This window comes from Ischnura elegans, chromosome 9, assembly GCF_921293095.1.
Source record: "Ischnura elegans chromosome 9, ioIscEleg1.1, whole genome shotgun sequence".
NCBI lineage: Eukaryota > Metazoa > Arthropoda > Insecta > Odonata > Coenagrionidae > Ischnura > Ischnura elegans.
In genome coordinates this window covers 27,596,557-27,623,172 of record NC_060254.1, presented here as the reverse complement: position 1 = coordinate 27,623,172, position 26,616 = coordinate 27,596,557, and the positions used below count along the sequence as shown (strand labels likewise).

Genomic DNA, 26,616 nt, shown 5'->3' with positions numbered 1-26,616 from the left:
TATGAAAGTGTGGATAATGGAAATCCTGGCCTAGGTGACGGTGTTGTGAAGCCCTCGCCTGTCATTTTCGGGTTCCAATTCCGCGTGAGTAGGTTAGCCCTATCCAAAGCAATGATGTTTATAATTGTCCGTTGTTACTCGTGGAATTTCAACGGCCGCAGGCCATGTTTCTCCACATAGCTTCCGAGAACTTATTCTTGTTAATTTACTCATCCATCCATAATTTTCTATGACATATGTCCTTCTCGCTTGAGGGTTAATTAGGCTTTTCCATTTTGAACTACGTGTAAACGCTCTGGTACATTATCGCGTTTTTATTAGCTGTGGGCTTATTATGAGGTTTATTCTGCTGAAAGCTTATGAGAGGCGGCCATCCAAATATATTCCAAGCATAAAATATTCCGGGCATTAGAGCTGTATACTTAAAAGAGGAGCCAAATGCGCTTTTAGCTGACCAATTCAAGCAGGAGCGTCGAGAATACGTAATTTATGGTATGACTTTCGAGAACGCAGTCAAGCGAAATTGGGATACATAACACGCACAATGGATCTGTGGCCACTGAGGAGTGGATGACCCCAGGAACTCCGAAATGTCGTCGCAATGGTGGGTGCATTGATTTCTTCAGAATGGTATCTTTCAGAGCGACACAGAGCGCACAATCTTAGAATGTAATGAAATGTAACGGTGTTTTCAGGTTTAATCTTGTCGATTTTCAGCGTCTTAAAATAATAAAAATAATTTGTCCGCAATAAGGAAAATCTCATAGTGGAATGTTATACGGAAATGTATTTTATTAATCGTCTTAGAACTTTACTATACCTACAGTTGCCGGTACAGAAACGATGAAGTAAGAGAGATATTTCACCGAACTGGTTGTCTCTAGTAGTCGTTTTTGTAAGGAATTTAATTTATCCTGGGTCGAACTCCTTCAAATCACCTCAATGCGCTCCTATTTTTATTATCTTGGTGATGAACTGAAGGAGTCCTAATAACCCCTGCCAATCGCTTATTGAGGCGACTTACATGGTGGTGTGTATATGATGGTTATATACTATTTTCAATCCAAAATCATATTACTGAACTTCTAGAATTTATCGATTAATGGCGCAATCGAACCTTATGACTCATTTACGGCGGAAACATGGCCACATTTAATTTCAAAGGATTATATGCTAGCCGCTATACGCGCCGTATTTTAGAATGTTTATTTTAGGATATCAATCCTTGGCTACCTTATCATCGTGGTAACATCTTCAGTACCATTTATTTGTTGCTACCACCATGTAATACAGTAGGTCAATTTAGCAGAGCTGATCAAATTGGTTTCTTACCTGCATCATTATGTCCATAGGCATCTTGGAATTCGATAAAGTTCTAGTTTATGATCTTCACCGCAGCCATGATTTTGATTTTAGGTCTTTTATTTATTTTTCAATAGAACCATTTGCTGTTGATGAAGCATATTAATATTTTAGAAACTAATCCGTAGGTAACGGTCAATGTGTCTTTTACATATCGATTGCCAAAAATCTCTTGTTGACCCTTTAATACGAAGTTAGTGAAGTTTTGTTACCGTGCCAGGAGAATCTTAGCTCATTCATTTCGGGTCGCGGGCGATCAACCGTGTAAAGCAGTCCCTCCCTACCTGTTGCCATGCTCGACGGAATAATCAGTCACGAGTCAAAGAATATTTGGGCAACTCGGCGGCTTGTCATGCATGATTAACCTGACTGACGTTGCACATCCGCGTGCAAATTTTTAATCGCCAAAGAGGCCACCAATCTCGAAATGTGATGCTGGAGCCTGAATCACTCGATCAGTCTTTATGCTCATCTGAAGAATCAAAATGAAGACTGTTTATTGAAAAAAATAAACAATAAAGCCTTGTGTAGGCTTTCGCGGTATAGAGAAGATACATTGCAGAGGTTTACTGTGTATGCACCGCGTGTGTTCATATTCATATTCGTGGACAACAGTTAATCCAGCAATGGCCGTTTTATACGGAGGACGTAATTGCGCAATCTGACGCACGTACGAAGGCTTATTCAAAAATGCGTCGTGTGAAGCGGTGAATTGCTGGAATACATGCGAGAATGCGTGGATTCGAGACAGAAAAGTAGCCCATGCTCTAATTCCGACCTCGTATTCTCGCAATTTTAACATTTTTTCCGATAGATGTCGCCGTGGTAACCATGAATTTTATTCAGAATATTCTCGTCAACTGAGTAATAATGCTCCTAATTTTTACATATAAATAGGTATCGGTTGTGAAAATGACATGTTGTGTTAGAATAAATGTCTAAGTACGTATTATATGAAATATTTGGTGTGCTAACTTTGAGTGATTTGGCGATCATGGTGCCTTGAATTATGTCTCACGATACTCCGGTGGTAGATAAGTAAACGCGAGGAAATATCATTAGAATATCGTTTTTCGCGCATTTATGTTTACATGTTACATTCATTATTGAACTATAGGAAGGTTTGCGACCCATAAACTTTCTTATTCTGCCATTCGGGTATAATGAGTGAATGATTCATTGATTCGTCTCGGGTGTACGTTCTATGAACATACATATTCATTTAAGTTCATTGTGTACGTCTCATTACATTTCCGAGAGATATGAGATTCACCATTTTAAAATATTTTTATTCATATGCAACTATATTATAGAGGATTCCATGAATTTGATAGACGTGAATTTTTTTTAAATTTCGATTATCATTTCAGTCTTATTCTGACTAGTGAGCGTCGCGGAATACGATAAATTTTTGGTAGTGGCAAAAGCAATCTTAACTATGCGTGGGATATTCGTCTCCCATTTCACTGTTTTACCTTATTAATTGTACGCATATTATCGTTTGCTTAAATTTCAGGATAATTGCCTTTGCGAAAGTGCATTTACACGAAGCAGACCAGTATGTCGACAACGTTGCGCACTGAATTTCGTTTGTTCCTTGTTTTAACAAGTGACACGCTACTCACGCACTCAGCAGAAGACGAAATTTCGTGAATTCATGCGTGATTTCGAGTACCGCGTAAAGCGGTAACGCATTCGTCTGCGCAATAATTATTGCCCGCAAGATGGAGAAATGAATGCAGTGCTAACCTGCGCGGTGACGTCCCCCGTGTAAAACGGCCTTTGGAGCTGGCTCCTTCATTTCATTTCTGGCTCGCTTCATTGGCCAGAAGAAGCCAGCTGTAACGCCGGCGAAACTGTCGTCGACCTAGATGGTCACACGAGGTGCATATCCCGCAAACTTCTGCGTTGAAGAACAATAATATATTTACTTTATGGAGCACTTCGAGCGAGGTTGCAGTACCCACACGCCCATGGAAGGATGTCAAAGAAACAATTATCGTGGACTTTGGTGAAATTTACGTAAAAATTAGCGTTAGGTTTGGTGAAATTAACGTGAAAATTAGCGTTGGGTTTAGTGAAAATTACAAGAAAATTAGCGTGCCGTTTGGTGACATTAACGTTAAAATATGTATGGACTCTGGTGAACTTAACGTGAAAATTAGCGTTGGGTTTGATGAAATTAAAATGATAATTAGCGTGGGATTGGGTCAATTTTCAGTTACAAAAAAAATTATCGTGAAACTTCGGAATGCGCAGTGGCCAATTTTCTAATGCGCTTTTTATCCGCGTTTTGTTAGCTCAAACCTTAAATCATGGATGAATACATATTGTGATGAAAAATAAGATGGATATATTGTTACACTGTTTGAGTTGTTATAGATTGGATCTAAAATTTTTCATTGTCAGTAATAAAGCGAAGATGATTTACGTAATGGCGATTGTTTACTCATAAAAAAAACTCTTGGAACGAATTTCAAGTAGACTTTGGCCCAGAACGACAGATGCCATTCAGTTTCTCTCGGTAAATTTTGGCAACCACCGGTCTTTGTATGTGAATCTTAGCCGCATCAAATTCTCAGGACAGACATCATCGTGTTAGGAGTTTTAATTTTTTGGCTCTGGTCCTTGGTCCCGAAGATCGATACTCCAAACTGATTATGCCGAAAACGTAGAAGATCATGGGAATTTTTGACGGATCGTTTTGCGGCGTATTGAGATAAACGAATGATCAATTGCTGCATGTCCACAAGAAGAGGGCTGTCATTCGATTTAAAGTATATGAGATAGTGAATTTATTCAAAAAATGAAATCGAGGACACAAATACCTAGATCTTATCCTCCCAAAATTTCGAGATGCTCTCGAGTGTATGACGTCTCCTTTTATCGTATATTTTTATTTTTGGAACCATTCAGTATAAGAACCTCGTTAGTGATTAACTCGTAATGTGAACTCATTTTGCAATTCAAAAAATTAGCGTCGTCACCATTACCATTCTCATTCAGCTACTGTGATTCATTCTAGTTCCTGAATTAATTTAAAAGTAATTCAGAAAGTATACGGGTGAGGTGCCTTCGTTTCATTTTTATCATAACCTTTAATCTTTTACGCACTACATATTCGATTTTGCTATGAGAATATTTTCGATGTAGCTTGTATCCTAGTATCGCTTTCGGAGCCAATGGTAATTTTCGGTTCATCATCGTAAGTCAGAAGTCCTTAGATTGGTTTGACGCAGTTTTCCATTCCACCCTTAATTCGTCTAGCAAGTAATGTATTTTTTCTCTTTACCTCCATAATAACCTGCCCTATGTAATTTATTTGGGGCTGTTCCTAGCCCTTCTTTCCTTCCACCTGTCCTTCCACCGTCCTGTTTTCATCAGGTCGTTATGCGTTATAATGTGGCCAACTAAGTGTGCTATGAGAATATTTTCTATCTAGTTTGCTTCTTTCTCACGCATAGACAATTAGCGTCATCGAATCTCATAGAAGTTGTCGGATAATTAGTTGAAATTTATAAAAAATGGACACCTTTATTCCATTTTTATAAAGCAGCTTTTCAGTGAAATTTTTGGCAAACATTTTGATGAAATAGTTCTAAAGTTTTGAGGATATTTTAGACTTCAAAAATTTTGCTGTTTATTATTTGATTTTTATCATTATGCCTAACGCATATACAATCATTTATTTATTTATTTAAATAAATAAATAAATATAGGAGAAGGAATAGGACGACAAAAATAAGCAAAACAGCGAAGATTAAGAAACATAGGAGGAAAAGGAATGGAGTGGGTCGTTTTATGATTTTAGTGTAATTAATATATATTATTTGGAGCTGCCTTTCACCCCTCTTATATCGGTGCTGACTTTCCCTTGATCACTTCTCCTGGAATCCTAAAAGAATAACTTAAGGACAAAATAATATACTGCCACAATTTACATTGGTAACTCTTCCAGTATAGAAAGTCTCCAAACATATTCATTGTTCTAAATGGGTGATTGATTTTATTTTATTCGACGCAGAAATGTTTCCTTCAGCTGAATTTAATGCCGTCTCTAGAGCTCTTGCATTGTAACACCAATGAGAAAATCAAAGTATATATAACTTTAGCACTATCCATTATTTTGATGGTGAAAGTTTCTTTCAACGTGTTCCCACGTTTATCGTTATCATTAGGTTAAATTAGTAAGTTTTTAATGAACTAACTTTTTATTAACTTTCTCCGAGGAAAAGAGTGGATAGTACAAAAAGTTTTATTTATTGAAGTTTTCTGTGGGTAACCTCTAACTAACGTGCCCCTCTCGTCTAAGGACCACAATTTTGTGGAGCGTTTCTCTCTAAAAGTGAGAGGTTTGACTATACCTATTTTCAATTGCCAAAGCCATTATCCTCATCTTGGGTTTTCTGGGGATGATAATTCCCCATCATGCTGCGTCAAATAGGTTCCTTACATGCACACTAAATGGTCGTAAAAATGCAAAACAATAATACTTATACATTATTGAATATGGTATGAGCTTGCACTTGGCGTACATCGCTCTATGAAACACGAGACTAATCGAAATTCATATGCATAAAACGCTAACGTTCACTAATTGTTAGTTAATTATATAATAATTATATCCATGCAAGGTTAGAGTTATGCAAAGATTTTTTTAGAAGAAATATTGGTCAAACTACACTCAAGAATGATAATATGAAGAAATAATACGGAGATAATGCTGTAAAAGCAAAAAAGTACAAATGGAATAAATCGTGCAATTAATCATCTACCTGTGCAGAATACCCTACCAGCCACCTCTTGCAGTGCCCGTTGTTCTTCCATCACCAATGTTCAACAAACAGCATTTTTTCCGCATGCACACTACATGCTCTTAAAAAACTGACTTTCAATTATGAAAATTATTTCGTGTACATTCATGCAAGCTCAGCTCCCTTCAAGCAACCCGAGACGAAAACAAAAAATTCACTCAGTACGTAGGAAACCAAATTTCGCCAACGGTTAGTTCTCAATCAATTAATAATGTATTATTATTGTGGTTTATCCTTGCAAGGTATGAAATGTGAAAAGTTTACCACGAAGTATTACAGGCCTAAAAATGGTACAAAAATTTCTACAACAAAGTTGAAGATAAAGGGATACACAAATATAATTTATAAAGAACCAGGAAAAACTAAATAAAGGAAGAAACGTATGCAATGAGTCGCCCTAGCGAGTGCTGCGATTAATTTCATTATTGAAGAAACCATTTTTGTCCCTAATGACAACGGTTCTCAATAATACTATGTTCGACCTAGCGATTGCTGCTTCTCCGTCGTGCTCGATCTGTCCCCGCTTCTAGACCCTTCTCGTGCCGCACCTTATGTCGCTTTCCGCTCACGTCCCTCAACTAGCTCTTTTATTGCCTCGCCCGTTTTGGTGACTGCGGCTTCTTGGCTGCAGTGACCGTAGTAGAAGACTCCACCTGCGACGTCGGGCATCCTGCGCAACGTAGGTGGTGTGCAAGACGTGGTTTTCGCTCGTCTTCCTCTCCTCGCTCTATGCCGTATTATCCTTGCTGCTAGAGGATACAGTATGTCGAATACGGAGTATTGTTATTTCACCATCGTCGTCGACCAATAATGTGGAGAGTGAACCGCTCAACTCTAAACAATCGATTTCTGAACCCCTCTCTACGAGTGAAACTAAGAAATTGAGCATCTCGCCATCTTGAGAAGGACCTTTAGGGCCGTTTTACACGGGGCACGTACTTGCACAATCTGACGTATGTACGGAGCACGGACTCAGAATAATAGGGTTGTTCACCATATTTTTTTTATTTAAGAAATCGAAAGATCGTGCTTCAGAAGGAGCAATGACAATTATATTATGCTATTTTCTTCACTGTACATGTTTAGAGAAGGCTTTAAACAGTGACAAATTTTACGTTACGCCAAAAATCCCTACTTCCATCTTGAATTGATGTGTGATGTCACAAGCCTGTAGATGCCCTACTGCAGTGTTGTTTAAGTGGCTCAGCAGGGTTATTCCACTTTTTTTAAAAATCTCCAGCGTCTGCCGCCAGATCAGTGTTTAAAGAAAATCCAAATTTATCCTTTAATAAGAGTAATAATAAGCAAAATCACCCTTACTTGTACATATTTATTGCTCATCATATCACAAATAGCACTACAACGCACACATTTCACGAGCTGTATTTTTGATACTTATAATCAGAATATTCCGAATCAACTGATTCAATGAAAAACTTGGCTCTCAATAAATATAAAACACTATTATGTAACACTAATAAAACATGAACAATCGGTTTTCCAATCACTCTGCACACACTAAAAGAATTTGCACTCCTTGAAGTTCGAAAGGATTCTCCACACCTACGTTATTACGTTATTTCACATTGACATTGCGAAGACAATGAAATGAATAGGCTGAAACAAATTATTAAACTAGCTAAACCAGTTATTGTAACATCGAAAAACTTCGAATTTCACTTTCACTCTTACCGTAACCAAAATATGTCCAAAACAAAAACAAACAACAGCGCAACGAAATTCGTCAAATGTAAACACTGGCGAATGCTCAAAATGAATTGGCAATAGGTAATAAAGTCAAACAGAACTTAGAAGCGAACAAACGAATGAAAATTAATATGCGTTCGATGTATCCCTAAAGTTCAACTAGCTCAAATATGAAACATATCCCCTTCGCAATAGTTAGATACCTTAGATCAAAATGTATAGGGTTGATTGAACCAGCATCGAAGAAATAAATAATTTCGTCGAAGATGTTACATTCACAACTCAATTCACTTGTCGCTTCACTCTTTACTTCCTCGTCTGTATGCAATCATTCACTTAGGGGTACATTAAGGGCACAAATTGTGTTCACTTGCACTAGAGGCACAATGAAAGTTCACTGCACGCAGTTTCCTAGCAAATGCAGCTATACAAAACTTTCAGTTCCTCTCAACGCTACATACGTTGCCTGCCTAACTTGAAGAATGGATTTTATGTCGCCTTGATCCATCCGGAAGTTTCATGCACAACATAGGCCATTTCAAAATAAGGAATAACCTTGGTCAATGTCCAGTCGGCATGCAGAGTGCTCAGCTTGGCATCGAGGGTACAGGCCAGGCGTACAGGCTTTCTACGTCATCACCTCTATATCAAGATGGCGGACCGTTTTTGGCGGCGTTGAAATTGTTCGAATTTTGATTGCTAATAATTCCACCATTACTTTTTCAACGCATCTGTAATTGAAATATGAAGTGAAACACTTTGCACTTTCCACATAAAATATTTTTATTACACACGAGTCAACATGTTTCACTGCACTGCAGCATTTTCAAGACTCGAGAGTCTTGAAAATGCTGCAGTGCAGTGAAACATGTTGACTCGTGTGTAATAAAAATATTTTATGTGGAAAGTGCAAAGTGTTTCACTTCATATTTCATAATGGATCTGCACAAAGTATCTGCCTCATCCATCCAATGCATCTGTAATTATTCCCAATCAAAATGAAATTACATCAGAAGTGATATCCATTCGTTTTTTGAGACCGTTCTGATAGGCTTGAACAACCCTATTACGGAAAAATAATATTTATATTAGAATAATTAATAATAGGTACGAAGGCGCAGTCAAAAATGCGTTGTGTAAAGAGCGGAATTGATAGAACACATGCGAGAATGCGTGGACGTGAGATGGAAAAATAGCCCCAGTTCTAATTTCGTTCATACATTCGCGCAATTCTACGCCATTTTAGAAATTAATGCAGTTCTAACTTACGCAATTCCGCGCTCCGTGTAAAACGGCCTGTAGAATTGTGCTCCCGCTACTTACAATTCTTACAATAATGGATTCGCAAGTTGGCGTCTAGATATGTTGTAACCGACCGCGCATTTTCCTGATTGGGAGTGCTAAAATTGCTGCTCGCGTCGATGACGGAAAAAAATCTATCCGATTTTCACGAGGAAATTGGTAAAATTAGTGGTATAACTCGAAATCCATATTGACCGTATTGTGACCGTACTCTTTTCTGGGCGAAAAAGGGTTGTGCAGGATGGGGAAAGGTAGTGCGTTGGGAAGATAGTAAGGTCACCGATGGGATGAAGTACTATAATTTTCAGCTACAAACACCAAAACTCAAGAATACATACATTCGTGCAAGCTCACTCACTCACCTAGTAGATATACCTAGTAAGTATGGGAACAAATTTCCACGTAAGTTTCAAGCAACACACTCACTCAGGTTTGCAAAATTTGACTTCCGCTTGTGACTCATTCACACTAATTAAATGTTGAAAAGCGGGATAAGTTAAAAAATAATGGTGATAAAAAAGTAAAATAAAAACTATATCAGGTACACGTTCACTCACACTCCTCGTAAATTTTCTCAAAGGAGCGAATTTCACGTAGGACTCGCGCACACAAACACTCAGGTTTGCGAAGTAGTATTACTATTGCGTTAATCAGGTTTACTTTTGAACGCGCTAACGTTCCTATTCATTTCCTACAACTTTTCGACGGCCGTAGAACTTTTTGCTTATACATGCGCGGGGAATTACGTAAATTTGATTTTTTTCCCAGCACTTCAAATGAATTTGCGACTTGGATGACATATTTTTTAAATACCAGACGACGGTTTTTTCATGTTAAAATCGAATGTAGCGCATTCACCCCCTAAAATGCACGAGGTCAGACATATTTGGGTGGCCCGGAGGAGCCTCAGCTTGTCTTCAACTACCCTCACGAGCGGTGCATGATGCCCAGCTTTCCGTTGTTGAATTGAGAGGGTCGAATCCTGGATTTTTATTTCACCTATTTTTGTCTTTTTTTAACTGAAATTAGCGATACTACGTGTATTTTTTAGAAATATTTTTTTCTCCAATTAAGTGATGAATTATGTAATCGATTAAATCTTAGTGGTTAAAAAAAAACTTTTTTTTAAATTCCCATTGAAATTTAATCAATTAAATAAAGCATAATGAAATGAAATTTCAAGTGTCCGATTATTGGATATTGCAATGTCATCAAAAGCAAGCAAGTGCGCATAATTTCAAGCCGATGGGACAATAAAAAATTGTTTAAAAATCAATTATAAGATTCCAAGGATTAAAGACTAAAGAAAAACAAAGGAAGCAAATTAACAAAAAAGCGTGTGATAAGGACCGGTAGCGAAGGAGGCATGCATCATCATCATGCCAATAAATAGCTGAAATCTGGGTCGGTTTTACGGCAGTCAGGGTCGAAAATTCACAGGTTGCTTTACGGTTATGATAGACATCCATCGGCTTCCGGGAGGTGGGGCGTGTCGCAGTCTCAATTTCCACCTGTGCACCATGCGGTCATGCGCGTCCAACTGCAGTCCAGGAGGTCGGTGGTGCGGGGTAGTCGCGATCCAAGACTATTGGCGGTCGCTCTGGCGGATCCATAACGAAAGCGTGGGCGGGATTTCGAGTCGTCTGGCAATTCGCAATGTCGCTCGCCAACCGACGACATCGTCGACCTCATTGGGTAGAGCCACGGAAGACGGTATGCTCGTAGGGAGAAACTCCCGTGCATACTAATGCGAACGGGGTTAATTCTCAGTGGGTAGGGTATATTGCAATGGGATGGTTCAACTCTTCTATGAGCCTATACTTCTAGCTGTAATTTTTGCATGGTTCCTAGTGAATAATTGTTTGTTGGAATATGAACAGCCTGAAAATTAATGTATATTATAATACAAAATTAATTATAGGAAAATATAAAAAAATATTAAGATATTAAAAATTACTGCTTGCAATGGAAAAAAACAATAAAATTATTTATGAAAAAAGGAAAATAATCGTAAAATCTATGATAACATATAAAATTTAATCTTTCTAAAAATAATGTGAATTCACCAATATTTTCAATCTAGTATTAAAGTTTCTGCTATCACTAAAAACACACACAAACCAAACAAAAGTTATTGTAAACGATTTTAATTTCACCTGGTGAATACTATTGATGAATTCTTCTTCTGTGTGGAATTGGACTTTCAAAGAGTAACACGGCCTTGAAGATGGGAGACAAGTCGTCTCTCGTAACGTCGGCTTATACGACAGAATTTGCCTGGCTGAGAACCCGAAAAGAATTCATAAAAAGTTAGTGTACTCTCAACTGGCTGGTTGTGGTGAACTTGATTTACCGGTATGGTTAAAATGCGACTGCAGAGCGTCAAATAATGTGAGATGGTAGTGGCAAATTTTTAAAACGTCATCTTTCCTCACACACTTTATGCCAAATAGGAGTTACAGACGCTAAATAATCAAATAAAATATGTTAATTGTAAAACCCTCTTCCGATATGCTATAAGGAAATGTTGGTCGTCCACTTAATACTTCACTGCGGTGTATCAACAGGAATGTTGAAGCGTTACGTACTGGGGAAGAGGAACGGCGCGGCGTACCGTAGTGAAGAGGGGTTGAATTTTAAAATGTTTGCTTATTTGGGCGAACTACCCTTGTATTAAATACGGTTAAAAGGCTAATGTTTTAAATATAGCTTTATCTGATGAAACAATATGATACGTCCATGATATGTAACGAAAAAACTGAAAACGTATTACTAAGTACCTATAGTATTGTTTATATTTTAAGTAGACGCGCCTAGACTATTTTAAGTCGGCTTATTTAGTATCGACTTGATATTTTCAGAGTTATATATTTTAGATGCTTGTTAACATTTGCCGGTATCACAAATATAAATATTTCTTATTGGATACAAATCTGAGTTTAACGTTTTTGATCCAAAGGTTATGTTAATGAGTGTGTACTTCATGTTAATACGTTTGACGGCCTCGGTAGCGGCGGGGATATGTTCTCGCCTACCGTACCGAAGGTCGCGGGTTCGAATCCCGCCTGGATAGGTTGCCCCTTTCAGGACATGGGTGTGTGAGATCGTCTGTTAATGAGTGTTTAAACTCCCCATGTAAAGGCCTGATTGAGCTGTTTGCGGGGGTAAATGAGATAAAATAGAAAATATTCTTCTGCGTTCTCCAAATACTTGCTTTTTTTGAAGATAAAGTAATACATTGAAGCACGACATTGGATAATCTTTTGCTATCACCTGCGAATATAATCCTTAGGTTTTTCGTTCTAGCAAGAATACTTTGCTCCATCTGGCATGAAAATGTATGGAACCATTACGTATTAGGTCACGGCCACGAAATTATGAATTATTTATTAGAATTTTGTTGCTCAGTCTTGCTGAAATGTCAATGTTGCTACAACTTTTTCATTCTCTGTCGTATGTTGTGAATCTTCCATTATTACTTGTGGCCTTCTCGTCTAAATCTACTTTCATCTTATACCGTTGCGCAGTTTGGTTCAAATGAATATGTGTCCGCTCTTCCGTCCTCCATGTAGGTGATTAGGTAATTGATTATTGTGGGTACCCAAGGGTAAAGTGGTGATGCATAAGGTTATCCATTGAAGGATGATATATTATTTTTTGCGGGTTGACGTTTTGGTTTCGAGAGTCTCTTGTCGCTGTCCATCGAACAACCTTCCCCTGGACCCTTTTTCATGACTGCCAACATTTGTTGGTGTTTCGAACAAAGGGGATCGGGTTGGTGTGGTGGCTAGAGTGTTGGCTTCCAACCCGGCGGGCTCGGGTTCAAATCCCGGCAGTGGCAGAGAATTTTCAGAGACTGCCCGATCCCTGCTTGAATGTTGTGTGGAGGACATTTCAAGCGCAACACTCCGTCCGTCGGATGGGAAGTTAAGCCGTGGCGTCCTTGGCGCCTTTCGTTAAGAGCAGGCTAACGCCGACGCCGGGTTTCTCTCCACCCTTCCTTCCACACCCTTTCCTCATGGCGCAAATGACCTTAGCTGTCGTCGCCTCCTCCAAATACCATGCCTGTTTCGAACATTTTGAGTGTTTAAAGCCATGGTCCATAGCGTCAGAGAAGATACGACAATTACCCTTACCATTGAGCGCCGTTTATCATCTTGGGTGATGTGTAAATTTCTGAGCTTGAATCATGTGTTTAGTGCGATATTAGAAGGATAACCTTAAATCGAATATTTTCATGGTCCTTATCTGACGCGAGCTATTTGATTCCACCGAAAGGAATGCTTTCCCCATTATCTTCTTACTCAGACTACAATATCAGCCTAATTTAAGCTCCAATTGATTAGGGAAACTAATTATTTAATGTTTTTTTACGAAAATTAAACATATTGGCATTAACAATAAATAGTTATGGTACTTTTTCACACGATATATTCAAGACGACCGGTTTCGTCGCAGAGGCGACATCATCAGGTAAAGAAATCGTTATTTTTACAGTTATATTGTTGTTGTTTATCTGGTTGCTATTGCGCGTTGGTAGGGGAGGGTTGCGTTGGAGTTGGAGCGTAACTCAGCTTCAGGGAAATTTCCAAGAGGGGGGAATAGTTGACAAAAATATTCTCATTTGCTAAAGTGAGAATATTTTTGTCAACTATTTAGTAAGCCGCCTCATAAGTTAGCCGCCTTTCATGCCATGTTAAACAGAGCACTCAATATCCCCTTCTCTGCCGAGAACCTCGCCATGGAAATCAAAACCATCAAACACATTGCAGTTAAAAACGGATACGAAGAAAGTGTCATAGATAAATTGTTAAGGAAGAAATGCTCCCTCCGGGCACAGAGACTTATATACCAATCATCCATTCATAATGAGCATAAGAAACGCTGGTGCAAACTGAGTTATTACGGACAAATTTCACAGGCAACCGCAAACCTCTTTCCCAGAGAAGAATTTAGAATTTCATACTATAACACTTCTAACTTAAGGGCGTTATTATGCAATACGAAAGATAAAATTGACATAAATGATAGAAGCGGCATTACAGACTCAAGTGCAGTGACTGTGAGACCTGTTACATTGGCCAGACTGGACGCTCGTTCCGATTAAGGACAGAGGAACGCGGAAGGCATTTGAGAAACGGGGAGATAGACAAATCGCATTTCGCGAAACACCTATGGGAGATTGACCACAGGAGCGATTTTGTTTCGGAAATTCTCCACCTTGAGAAAAAGGGAAGAAGGATGGACTGCTTGGAGGAGTTAGAGATTTGTAAGCACATCAAGAGTGGAATTTTAGCAAATGAGAATATATTTGTCAACTATTCCCCCCTCTTGGAAATTTCCCTGAAGCTGAGTAACGCTCCAACCCCAACGCAACCCTCCCCTACCAACGCGTAATAGCAACCAGATAAACAACAACAAAATAACTGTAAAAATAACGATTTCTGTACCTGATGATGTCGCGTCTGCGACGAAACCGGTCGTCTTGAATATATCGTATGAAAAAGTACCAAAACTATTTATTGTTTACAATGGATTTTCACAAAGTAAAGCCTGAAACAATCGAGTTTAAATTGGCATAATACTGTAAGTACATCAATGAGTTACACTCAAGGGGATGTGTTCTGTTAGTATTAATTTATGAAAGGAATCTTCCAAAAACGACACTTATTCTAGTACATATTACAGTGTGGTCATATTTCAGGACCTGACCGTCACGGGTTTTAAATTATTTGCCATCTATTTTGGAGTGTGCCCTCATAATGCGTCAACGCAGTGAAAATGGCTATGCACTAGGTTTTTATAGCTACCAGATCAATGAAATATAGCTGTCGGAAATGTTTTTTGCATGAAAATCGACCATTTAATTGAGGCTTATCATCGGTGGAAGTGTAACTTATAAAAATACGTTTAAATGACTTACGTTCAGTATTTGATGTGTACATTTATTTTGTAAAAGTCAGTTTAGCACTTTGAGTTCTAGCAATGCCATTATTCAATCTTAGCTAACAGCATTGAAGCTTCATCGGTTGATTGTAAGAACTTCGTAGTCCATTTAAGATGGCTTGCAGGAAGTAACTAAGTTTCTACAAATAATGTTTTAATTTCTCTTGTCTCAAGACTTTAGTATGGAGTACTGTTATATTATTTCAGTTGAAATATTATCGAGATGCAAATTGAATAAATAAATTGATTACATATTATTCAGCTCGTAAGATTTTTTTATCCGAAAGTGCGTTAAATGGAGAATAAATATTATCTCGAGTAGATAGTGCCTTCCCTTTTAGGGACAATTTAAGTTATTTTACGGATAGTTTAATCGATGTATTCATGACAATATGCACTGCATTTTATGAACGAGTACTGTTTCTCTATGGGCCATATATTATTTTCTAATTTTCAGTCTAAATGTCCTATCAATAGAAAAGGAAGAGCGACCGCAGTTATTCACCCTTGGTCAAGAATGTCGCCTGGTAGTTTATTCCCTGGAAATGGGAAGTGCTCTATGGCATTACAAATTGCCTATCGATTATTGAATGATGATGTCACTGACAATGAGTGATGAATCATGGGTCTGGGGAGATGCCGCGCCAAGCCATGGAGAGAGCCGAAGACGTTCAACGAGGAAAATATGATACCGGAAGCCACACTTGTTCGAAGGTTCGGTTGATATGCGTCATCCGCACTTAAAGCTCAGTCGACTACATCGAATGTCAATGTCTACGAATCCATATGTTAAATTTACTTTGATAATCGATATTCGACCGACTAATGTGGTCGTCTATGTTTTATGGCACATTGTGGTTGGCATTCTGAATATTGATTTAATAAGACATTGATAGACTTTTCACGAAATTTATTCGCGCCCGGTGAGTTAAGTTGTATGAGTTTAGTGAGTGTAATGAAGCGTGTCATGGACAAATAAGTTTTGTAGAAACATTGTTCGAAGACTGATTCAATGACTGCTATTGTTGGTCTACTAGATTAAAATTGTCAACCGATTGTCTATAATAAATTGATTGTCCATAGTTTCCTGATTGTAAACTGTCAATTGTCTACCAAAAAGATGTTCCATTGGTATCCGTATGTCAAATTTTGTATCGACTGTCTTTGGTTAGCCGTTTTTCGAGTGGTCTCGGCTGGAATATCAGGGCTCATTGATTAAGTTCTACGGAAATAGAAATGAAACGCCGCATTTGCCCTGTTCAGACATCAAGGCAAGGGCTACTCCGAAAACATTAGCAATTCATAGCTTTATAGATTTCAGTTTCTGCTTCAATTGGCCTCGCGTTTGTTATTTAGGCTCCCTTTACTATGCATGCGAGTCTTGGCGCAAATGTTTTGTGACGAGTACACCCGAACTCCTCGTCAGAACAAGGTAGTTACGCTGCGCGTGTTTTATGATATTCTGATAGTCAGTATGTTTCTGCCGCACTGTTAAGATGGACGAATTTGATGAATTTTATTCTCTTGAAAGTCCGTTAATGAAGTTATTATCGATAAATAGTGATGAAATAGAGCCTGTCAACCAGTTATTTCGTAGTAGAGATGACAAAGGACACTTTCAATTGCTATTTCAAGAATTGTGGGGCTAACTGGAAAAGTTTTTTTTCTCCAGTGTTTCAGGATGGGAACAACCACATTTGAATACATACTGAAGGGGATGGAAGGGTTATTTGGGATATGACCATCGGTAATTATTGAGAAATCAAGGCTGTCCTTTATATCACTCACCCTCCCGACATATTTACCATGAATTCATTTTGTACGCTCAAAATCACTCGTATAACAAGCGTGCCGAGAGAGCCATGCAATGTGTGCTTTTTATTTTTTCCTATCCTAGCTCTCTAAAGTTGGCAGCCATGTCTTGCCCGTGCCTTTTAGTGCTTTTGTGTGGGAGGGAATGTTTGTCGGAGGAACCGGAGATAATAAAGGCGGTGCGTGCTGCTTCGCTCCCCGGAGTCGTCCGTGCTGTGACTTGAACACATTATAAAAGGCTGTGATTGATGTGCGGTGCGCGGCCGACGACACACGTCGGGCCTAGCTGGGGACTCTCTATGCTCTTGGAGGAACCAGCACGGCAGCCACTACACTAGAAAGGGGAGGGAGCCGTATTGTTGCGGACAAGAAAGCATTTTAGGGGGGATCGGTAGAAATATGATGGTCGCCTTGAAGTGATGGTATGAAAGAGCGTCGTTTGGCTTTCGCTAATGCGACCAATTTAATAATCCGGGACCTCGCTGAGTGAACGTGGAAAACCAGGGACCCGCTGCATATACTTATCCCCTGGGCTTTTCTATGTTATGGAAGACCTGGATTAAAATCGAAATATCAATGAAATATGACTTGTTTGGAGTGAGCATTGACTAAAGCGAGATTCCTATCGTATGGGAAAAGTGAACTTCTTAAGTCAAAGCGAATCGTAACTATTATTATTATTTCTATCATTAAATTGTTACAAGTAGGCCAATAGCCTGGTGATAACATGAACATACGATGCAAAACAATTGGAAACATCATAAGAAACCATTGGTCCCTACTTCTTTAACCGATTTTTAAAAATATGAAAATTTTTCGGGAAGGGCTCAAATAGTTTTGCTGGTCGGTCGTTCCAGTCCCTTATGGTCCTATTCAAGAAAGAGAACTGCTCTGCATTTGTCTTTTGTGATCGGAAATTTATCTTGAACTGGTGATCATTATCACCGATGGCGCCGCTGAAGAGCCTGACATAATTTGCCAATATGGCCGACGAATTGTGGATAGTGCTATGATCACGAATATTACAAAAGACGATCTTCAAAGCCTCCTCTAAATGTTACATTACAGACAAATTACATGTATTATATGTAAAGTTACAAAATAGGATTCCCAAGTTGGCATCTAAATGTGTTGTCACCCTCCGCGCATTTAATTGGGTTTACAAAAGTTGCCACTCGCGTTGCTGACGGACAAATTGATCCGAGTTTCACGGGAAAATAAGGTATTGTTAGGGGTGTTGACTGAAAATTTTACACATAATGATGTTATCTATTAAATTCATAGCTTTCCAATAATATTCCTTGCAATGACAAAGATTATAATGCAAAATATTGGAAAAAAAGTGGATCGTATTGCACTCATCACCGGACATTTTTTGAAAAACGATTAAAATGCGACCGACATGGCAACAGAAATCTGCCTTCTATGGGATAGAATTGGGCCCCCTCCTTGCAGTCCCATTGCTTATGATGATGTCGTTGGTGTAACTGGAGGAATCGTCACATTATCTAAAAATTGTTTTAATGATATAATTAAATGAAACACAAAAATTAAGATATATCGTAAAAATAATTTCCAAGCTGCGTTCTGGGGATCAAAATATGTAGGTAAGATTTTTGTAACGTAATTGTTGCTCACATAACGACTCAAGTAATTTTGGCCAGCGTATTCCAATTTGGAACAACTGTTCTACTGGCTACTTTGCGTTTACTTCCTTGAGAAATGAAAAGACGAAGGCTGAAATGAGCAGATTAAGATGATGCACTTTTGCCCACGGGAGGTGAATCTCGATGGTTCCTCAAGTTTGTTCTAACCTTCATGGGTTAATTTGATTACCATAATTTAAACGAGCGTAGTTTCGGGTCTGGATTTCAGATCAGGCTTGATCCGGTATTACCATTCTGGTGACCTTTCTGTACGTGTTACCAGCATGATTTTTCAGACCCCAATTTAATCCCACCCTCTGGTTTCTACTGTTTGTTTTCTCACGAGGCTGATCCCGATCTCATCTCAGCTCGTGCGGTTGGAAGTGTCTGCGCAAGCAGATCACGACTTAAAGTGGAAGGATGACCCGTTTGCAGTTTGCGGACCCATAACCCCCTCCAAATATTAATCATGAAAATCCAGTCCCTATCTCGGAAAAGATTGGCTCCAACCTAATGGCGGAATGAAGGTAATGCGTCACTTTTATTACCCGTCCTTTTTTCTCCGGACGACCGCAAGGAGAGCCACCCTTCGGCGACATCGAAAAACAAGACCCATTGTTGTCCCGGCCGTCCGCCCTATTTAATCCTTGACAAATGGGATCAGACTTATGTACTCACTCGGTAGCAGGCGGAGTGTGCTGTTGGGGTAACGGTTCAACACGTGAGGTCTTCGCTGGATGCCCATGAATTATGCAAAGTGGGCGGGGAAAAGTGGGATAAGAAAGCATCCCCTAATCCACTCAAAATATTCATCCTTTTCTAAAATGACCCGAGGAGAGTTTTCATCGGGCGATAAAAATGATTTTAACCCTTCTTTTGTGTTTTGAAAAGACTTCTTTTGTTCCTTTAGGCAAAGACGATACAAAGGATCCATGATAGTGGTTCTACTCTTATAGTGTGGATTAGTTAACCCATTACAATCCAATGTTGCTTCTAAGTAACATCTAAGGTGTACACATTTTTAGCTCTATTCAGGGAAGATTTGATCTACGTGCTCTTTTGTGCTGTAAAGTTTAATGGCGAAGTATGTAGCTGCCTTAATAATTATAATCGAGTAGAAAATTTTCTCTTTTTAAAAAGTGAGATGTCTTGAAATTTAATTTTTCCCAGAAGCACCTCTGGGTTAGAAAGGCTAAAGTTTACTAAATGAGTGTAGTATTTCGAAGCCTGCTGCATGAACAGTGACAAAATATGTATGGCATTGCCATGAGAAAAAATTCCCCTGGACCGGGAATCGAACCACGGCTTTGCGGGCCTCTGCTTAGACCACTATCCTATCTATGAGAATTCATGCATGCTCTTTGTAAGATTCCGTCTCATGGAACTTGTCGAAGAACTCAGATGAGGGAATTCGTCATATCTAGCCTAGATATCTCGTCTAAAACTTGTCGGTGATTTCAGTTTTCAATATTTTTGTGAGAAAGGATAGATAGATTTGAAATGTTATCTTATTAGATAATTTTTACATTCATTTTCTTAACTTTCTTCGTCTGTTTCATCGAGGGAATCTTGTAACTGATTTTTAACCCACTGCCCATCGTCGTATCGGCTTGAACTTTTGCATACGTACTTGTTTCTAATTACAATACAAAATTCAGTAATCAGGGATTTCAAATTTTATTCAATTGTGCTATAATTAATTTACTAAGTTCCTATTTTGATTAATGATTTAAATATTCTCAATATATGGCGTATGTTATTAAATGTTTGGCCGAAATTTCTTAAAGAGCTCTGGTTTAATCGATTGTATGATTCGCCACTAAAAGGTAGAAAGTACAAGATAAGATAAAGAAAGATTTATTAAAGATACACTTTTTCCGAAAACAGTGTAAAACGCTTAAAAAAGTAAAAGATAAGGTTTCCATTCCTCAGTGGGTGCTAATTAAGATTAAATATTAATATTGCATGTCAATTCTTACTCACCTATCAGGCTTTTCTGCGTTTACTTATAATAAACCTAATGAGCACTCATGCTTTATTTTCAAGGGGAAAAAGTGTGTTTTTAAAATCTTTTTTAATTTCATTTTTAACTTTTATCCGTGCATAAAAATGAAAGCATATGCGCGCCATCTCAAACAACTACTACTCAAGAAGATTTACGTATACAAAGCGCAGTTTCAAACAAATGCAAAGCTTTTTATCCATCAAGCAAGGGCATCTTATTACTCACCCTATCTCCCTCCATTACCTCTCCTCGTTTATATACAGTGAGTCCTCGTTCTACGTCACCCCGTTTAACTCATTTAGCGATAACGTCACGAAAATTTTGAGACCGTCATTCGTTTATCGCATCTACGCTTCGCGATAACGTCAAGTCTTTTAAATTTCGCGCGAAAAAAAGGCGAAGCGGCGGGCGTTGCAGGTTGTTCGTTTTGTGGGCGGTAATATAGTCAGTCTATACAAAGTGTAAAACGGTGTTGTTTATTGATAATTGCGATTATGGTTTTAGCAAACATTTCTGCAAAATGAATTCTTGCGTAGAAGCGAAAGGTTTTACTTGACATAATGGTTTTCAGGAACCTAAGAAGTGATTTCAAGGCATTTTTCTGTGTAGAACTCGGAGTTTTTGTCGTCCCTTTTTTCGCCGTGTTCACAATAATTTTGGTTCGTGTAACTGCGACGATGTTTCAGCGATGATGATGCCCAGGCGACGCTCGCCCTGGCGACCACCATAGCGAAGCCGAAAAGCAAATGCTGGAAGATACAAAAATGGAGAAGGATTTACGTCACTGCTGCTATATTCGTCGATGAAGACAGGAACTCTTATTTATACGATATTTTGGCATTCCCATCGTAAAAAATGCCTCGGATATGATACGCTAACATTTTTTTCGCGTGGGAATAGTGAGGTCTAGGAGCCGATGTTCACTTTTTACATTGTTTCTTATGGGATATTATGCTTCGATTAACGTCATTTCGTTTATCGTCACATTTTTCAGGAACGGTAAGTGACGTTAAACGAGGACTCACTGTACGCAATTTCCTCCTTGCACTAGGGCAGTCTGCATGACTGTGCCGTAGAGCGGTGAGCGCCGCTTAGGGCGATTTTAGTATATTCCTAACGCACCTACATAAAAATCTCTTTATTTCCATCATGAATATTCCAAATTCCCGAAAAATTGATGAAGTCTTAGTTAAAGATCTTAGTTAAAAGTCTTCAATTTTCAATACGTACTATTACAATAGCTATTTACTATTGCATTGCATATAAACGTGGAGTTGAATGATAAGTTTATAAGACGATAAAAGTGAGTAAGTAAAATCTTTGTTTTTGAAGGGAACCTTTTCTTTTCAGCAAACATATATTATCAATCAATCCCTTTCAGCCTTCAGACAGAGAGAGGATAGATTATTGGCGGCGTCCTAAGGAACCAATTTCTTTCATGCGCGTCGAATCCCCGCAGTAAGTAAGTGTTTGTCCATTTTAATTCCGCGCGGGGCCGACGTGGACAGGAGCCATTTCGAATGTCTTGGCAGTGCTTGGAAGCCGACCAACGGTAGGGAATGGGCAAATTTCACATTTTCCCTCATTTGAAATTCACGCGGCGCGGCGGACGCGTACCTCAAGGAGCAGACAGAGGCGCTCTACGTGATCGTCGATGGGCTGAGGCCCCATTCCAATTTACAAAGGCGGCTCCGATTTCCTCTTTTTCCTACTTTGCTTGGCATTAGCAAACAACGTGACGTTAAGGAGATTCCAGAAAAAAAATTAACCACACGTCGAGGATAAAACTCCCATATTCTCCCCTCGCGGTATTGTATTCACTTACGTATTTTACGATATGAATAGTGTAATAATTTTCTGCATTAAGCTGTTCAGGGTGTTTCAAGTGGAAACTTCAATTCCTTAGAAGTTGGTAGTGGAGACAATTTTTAGCATCTTTATGTCTCTGAACATGGGGTCGTAACTCCATATGCCCAGGGATACATTTTTTGGATGCTCTTTGCAGTTGAGTTAACTTCATCAGTCTTTGAGCTTAATTAAACGAGAGCTTTGAGCGAATATCAACAATATAATTGCGCAATATAACCCATTTTTTGATTAATGGGAAATATACAAAAATTTTAATGCTTTTTTGTGATATCCAGCATTTTTACCATTCTATTTAATAATTTGTTAAATCAATAATTAATGATAAGTAAATAATTAATCTCAAATGGGCATATGTTTATACACATGCTATGTTATTTCCCATGTTTATGGCCAAAAAATGCTTAAAATTTTCTCACCGACCACCTCTTGAAGTTTTGCTGATTTTTCCTGTAAGACCTGCGCATTAATCCTTATCGAGAGAATCGCGGTGAACTTTTACATTAATGGAGATGGTAAAACATTCATCTGGAGCGTAAATGGAACTAGAGGCCTCTGGTTTTTCGTGCCACTTCACAGATTACTATGATGTCCAAGTTCTTTGATGTATATGGTAAATTGTCGTGGACCATGGTGTTAAATATTAGGCCCAGAATTTAAATATATTAGATTAGGCGCTGGTATTGAAGTCACCACCGAAAGAAGCTTCTTTGAACCCTATTTGCCTTGCGTTTTCATGATTGAATATCCACAGAAGCAAAACAACTAATAGCTCCTCGAACCTTTGTTAAATTCTATAGGAATAAAGGCAGATTGTAAGCGTCGTGATGTGGGGGGTCTGAGGAGAAAAATTATCTGTCCTAGGGATCTTTTTCCGGTATTTATTAAGGTGGATCTGCATTGCATGTAATGTTTTTACAGCGTATTTTGTAATAATTTTGTGCAAATTTGTCTTGGGGCGGATAATGAAGGAATTAAGAGCATAGTGAAATTCAAGGAATTAGTTTGGGATTGAGAGATATAGCGGTCTACAATTTATGAATCTTAGGATCGGAATACGATGAATGAATTAAATAACCGTGGTTATTTTCGAAACATATGTGCATATTACTGTTTCTCACCGTAATTTCACGGACTTCAATTTAATGATTTTATTATCTGCCCAAATTGGAGGATAATGACTCAATCTATGACGGAATCCTCTTTTACAAACATGAGTAACTATGGCCAAATTACCTACGGATACTTGAAATCAGAGCAAGGCAATCCTATAAGGAATTGCCACAAAATTTCCCAATGCTTCTGTTTAAAAGATCTTGCTCTACTCATGAAATGCGTCACATACTTCATTTCCTGTGATTCTACGAAGAAACTTAGCTGTATCACGTGTGCGTAGCGATATGCGTTAATATTTGCTCTCAGAACCTCTCAGTCTCTTCCCGAAGTCTATCTGGTCGATTTCTGTTTCTCTGTAGATGTTAGTCACAAAACTACTGTATTCGAGTTCTCGGTATCACAAAATCCATACTACTACCTCTTTAAGTGCATATTTAAAAAAATGGCATTAGAGATTTAATTGCTGCGAGTACATCCGCTTGCTTATAGGCACAGATTATGTATGAGACTGAGTAAATATGATTGAATCTCACACTTCACTCATTGGTTAATTACCGGGTATTCGTTGGTATTTTTTAGCCAATGAAAGTCGTCACAAAAATGATTATCGTGGGAGAATCTCCAAACAGCAACAGCTGTCGGAACCTGGTCCACACAACCAAAGAAGACCGATTATAGGTTCGAGAATCCTCCCTCAACTTCCCCGCTCATATCAGGCATTCGGCATCAGTTCTTTCTCCCTTTCCTTGTGGCGGCTAAGGCTTGTTGTATGGGTCTCAGTCGGAGCATAAAAAGGTCCCTTCCGATAATGCGACGATGAAAGGTAGTCTTCCTGGCTCACGTCCGCAGGGTGGCGGTAGCGGGGGAGCTGGGTACAACAAAGGAAGGTCCCAGAGGCGGCTGAAGTTGACTTCTCACAATCGGTCCTAATCCCTCTTATTCACCCACTCCTTCCTCGTGTTGACGAAGACAAAAGAAGTCCCCGACTGACACCTGCTCTCGCCTTTATGCTACAAGGCGTGCGCTCTGTGGCTTTTTGGAAATTCCGATGGAGCCCAAAGTTTTTCGAGAGGGAAGGATGGAGACTATTAAAGACTCCACAAACTCCTTCATTGTCGGTATATTATTCTATTCCTTTCAAGTTTGAAAATTTCCGCCTACAGGACGGCACGCCCCCGCCTGGATCCAAAATATGAATTATTCTCTCCTTTTCTCTTTTCTCACCCTGTCCCACGTAACTTTTTTGTCGGGAGACAATTGAGACGCGCATGAAATTAAATTTGTCTCCGAGAGCATTAGATATTTTTCCCAACAATGAAGTCGTGAAGCTCTTCACGTTTTCTTCCGCTGAATTCTTTTCAAAACCCAGTCTTTTCATTCGTCTTTGTCATACCTCTCTGGTCAACAATTCCTCTAACGTTTTCGAGTAAGACCGAATGTACAGTTAAAAAATAGTACTGTATAAATGAACAACTTTTTCATAATTCACTTACGACCCAAAACGGAAGTGAAAGTTGAAATGCATCTATTTTAGATTTTCTTCTAATGTAATCTCTAAACGCTTTCCTTAGGTAAGTAGAAGTTGAAAATTGCGGAATATTATGGAAAGTGTGATCGGAATGCATTACAAATGATAAAAAAATATGTTGAACAGTAAAAAAAATTATTAATATTAATTGCTTTATCACAGCAATGTTTGTAGACAATGGAAAGGGACAAGGCATTAACGATCAATAGATAGGAAAATGGCTCCTGAGCTGAGGTGAAATTACTTTTTCGGGGAGTTTCTTTGGGATTTATCATAGCATGGCTGGATTTGGCTGAAAATTAATAAACTATAACTGGTCGCGTTAAATTTAAAATACTTTCTCGAAGAATTATCTTCTCAATGAAAATCCATAGTGTCTCTTCAATTGAACCTAGTCGTGAGAAATGCTTAATTAAGGCCATTCACGGAATTCTTCTCTCGCGGCTGAGAATGGCTCCCCAAAAAAGTGAGCCACTATTTCTCTCTATTTTTCTCCGAGAATATTTCTTCGAACACAATCGTGCATGATATAGATGCATAGCTTAAACACGTAATTTTCCTCTACATTGAAAGTAATTGATATATTAGGACAATAATTTGGTTTTATTCCCCCGTAGTTCGAAAGATATCAACCTTAAATTATATATTTTATTTTATGAAGATGTTTATGGGCTAATTTTTATGCTTAATTTTTGTACCGAGTAATGCAACTATTGTTTGAAATGGACCCAAATTGTGACGTAGAACCTTCATGAGTAATAGTTCTTCTTTCCGTTAAGCCTCTTAGCAATTCTTAATTATTTCACGAGCCAACCAATAATTTTCCAATGTACGGGGAAGTTCTTTGATAATTAATTATTGGCCCTATAACATAAGACACTTTTTCTTTCCAAAACCTTTCTTATTTCTATTCAAATACAACTTCTGTCCTCGTCTCCTTCCTTACAGATCTTTTCTTAAATGGTTTCTCACACAACAATCCCCTCTCCTTCCACAATAACTTCCCATAAGCAACCTTCCATTTCTCTTCCTTGCTCGTAAACATCAAATCAATAGAAGTATTAATTAAACATAAAATAAATACCAATATCTTAAAGTCTGTTACGGCTGGTGTTATCTTTCCTTTGTCAACTATTGTGCCTTCGGGCCTCACCGTTCCCAAGTTGCGCACCATCCATACCCTTTATCTCGCTAACCCTTTCCAAAGCTCACTACCATTCCCGCTACAATCCTTTTCACATCCATCCCTCCTTCCGTGAATCTGAATTAGCCTGCCACCGAGAATGGGGGTGGGCAGTTGTGCCTCCAGTATTTAGAGGTCTGTCCCTTTTGTGGAGGCCGCCGTGAAGCGACGTCGCTTGCCGACAAGAGAAAACGGCCGCCCCCGGTAAAGACCGCTGGCACGTACGCCGTCGGTGGGAATCTTGGGAAGATACAATAAACAATCCATCTTGACGCCTTCCTCTAGCACATCCACTATTCTTTTCCCCTCGTCTGCCCACGCTTTTGCCC

The 26,616-nt window shown here is 38.8% G+C and overlaps 1 protein-coding gene across 1 annotated transcript in view; it reads left to right on the top strand.

Moving 5' to 3' along the window:
- Positions 1-26,616, top strand: part of LOC124165531 (homeobox protein GBX-2) — a 50,880-nt gene that overhangs the window by 21,201 nt on the left and 3,063 nt on the right. The window lies entirely within an intron of this gene.